Source organism: Propithecus coquereli, unplaced genomic scaffold, assembly GCF_000956105.1.
Source record: "Propithecus coquereli isolate 6110/MARCELLA unplaced genomic scaffold, Pcoq_1.0 Scaffold93, whole genome shotgun sequence".
NCBI lineage: Eukaryota > Metazoa > Chordata > Mammalia > Primates > Indriidae > Propithecus > Propithecus coquereli.
Genome location: NW_012155618.1, coordinates 2,258,608 through 2,260,686, shown reverse-complemented (window position 1 = coordinate 2,260,686; position 2,079 = coordinate 2,258,608).

Below are 2,079 nucleotides of genomic sequence, written 5' to 3'. Positions count from 1 at the left end.
TATATACTTAACCAAGGAGGTGAAAGATCTCTAGAAGAGGAACTATAAAACACTGATGAAAGAAATCAGAGATGACACAAAAAATGGAAAAACATCCCAAGCTCATAGATTGGTAGAATCAACATTATGAAAATGTTCATAGTGCCCAAAGTGATTTATAGATTCAATGGAATCCCCATTGAAATATCAATGTCATATTTCACAGATCTACAAATTCTATGCCTCATTTGGAACAACCACCAAAAAAAGTCCAAATAGCCAAAGCAATCTTAAGCAAAAAGAACAAATCTGAAGGCATCACATTTCTTGACTTCAAATTATACTACAAGGCTATAGTAACCAAAACAGCATGGTACTGGTTTAAAAGTAGAGACATAAACCAATGGAACAGAATGGAGAGCCCAGAAATAAAACCATCTACCTACAACCAATGGATCTTCAACAAAGCAGACAACAACATATAGTGGAGAAAGGAAGCCCTATTCAATAAATGGTGCTAAAAAACCTGGATAGCCACATGGAGAAGAATGAAACAGGACCCCTATCTCTTTCTATATACAAAAAATTAATTGAAGATGGATAAAAGACTTAAATGTAAGGTATGAAACCATGAAATTTCTAGAAGCAAACACAGGGAAAACTCTTCTAGACATTGACCTAGGCAAAGAATTTATGACTAAGACCCCCAAAGGCAAATATAGAAATAACAAAAATAAATGGGACTTAATTATATTAAAAAAAAACTTCTGCACAGCAAAGGAAATAATCAGCAGAGGGAACAGACAGCCTAAAGCTGCAAGAAAATATTCACGAACTATACATTTGACAAAGAGCTAATATCGAGAATCTACAAAGAACTCAAATCAGCAACAAAAAGAACCAACACCCCATTAAAAAGTGGGCAAAAGACATGAATAAAAGTTTTTCAAAAGAAAATAGACATATGAGATATGAGGATGATCTGGCTGTGACATTTGTCACCCCATTGATTGCCAGGGTTGGTTCGGCCTACCTGGCTGGCTAGGCAGGTGCTCCCTTTCTCCCTCACAGCTCCATCCATGTGTGTCCCTCCCAAAGCCGCATGCTCAGTTAAAGAGGACAACCTTCCCCAATAGAAGAAGACCATTCTTCTGTCTAGGGTATATAAGTAACTACATGCCCCTGTTGGAACCTCCAAAAAGGTTCAAAAGAAGATAGACAAATGGCCAACAAACATATTAAAAAATGTTCAACATCACTAATCACTAGGGAAATGCAAAATTAAAACCACAATGAAATACCACCTTACTCCTGTCAGAATGGTCATTATTAAAGGTCAAAAAACGATAGATACTGGCATGGCAAAAGAGAGAAAGGAACTCATTTACACTGTTCGTGGAACTGCAAATTAATACAAGCACTATGAAAATCCTCAAAGAAATAAATGTAGATTTACCATTTGAATGAGCAATCCCACTATTAGGTATCTACTCAAAGGAAAAGAAGTTATTTTATCAAAAAAAAAGCACCTGTTTATCACAGCACAATTCACATTTGCAAAGATATGAAATCAACTTAAGTGTCCATAAATTCATGAGTGAATAAGAAAATGTGTACACACACACACACACACACACACACACACACACCATGGAGTACTACTTAGCCATAAAAAGGAATGAAATGATGTCTTTTGCAACAACTTGGATAGAATTGGAGACCATTATTATAAATGAGATATCTCAGGAATGGAAAAACAAACAGCACATGTACTCTTTTATAATCGGAAGCTAAATGATGCTCACACATGAGCACAAAGAGACATAAAGGACATTGGAAATCAAGAAGAGGGGGTAGGAAGAGGTGAAGGGTAAAAACTTACCTATCAGGTACAGTGGACATTATTCTGGTGATGGGCACACTGAAAGTCCTGACTTAAGCATTATATAAGGTATACATGTAAAAAAAAATTTGTATCCCCTTAATATTTTGAAATTAAAAAAAGCATTTTAGGCAATGGACATGTTAACTAACTGGATTTAATTATTCACATTGTATTCATAAATCATAGCATCACTTTGTACCCCATAAATACATACA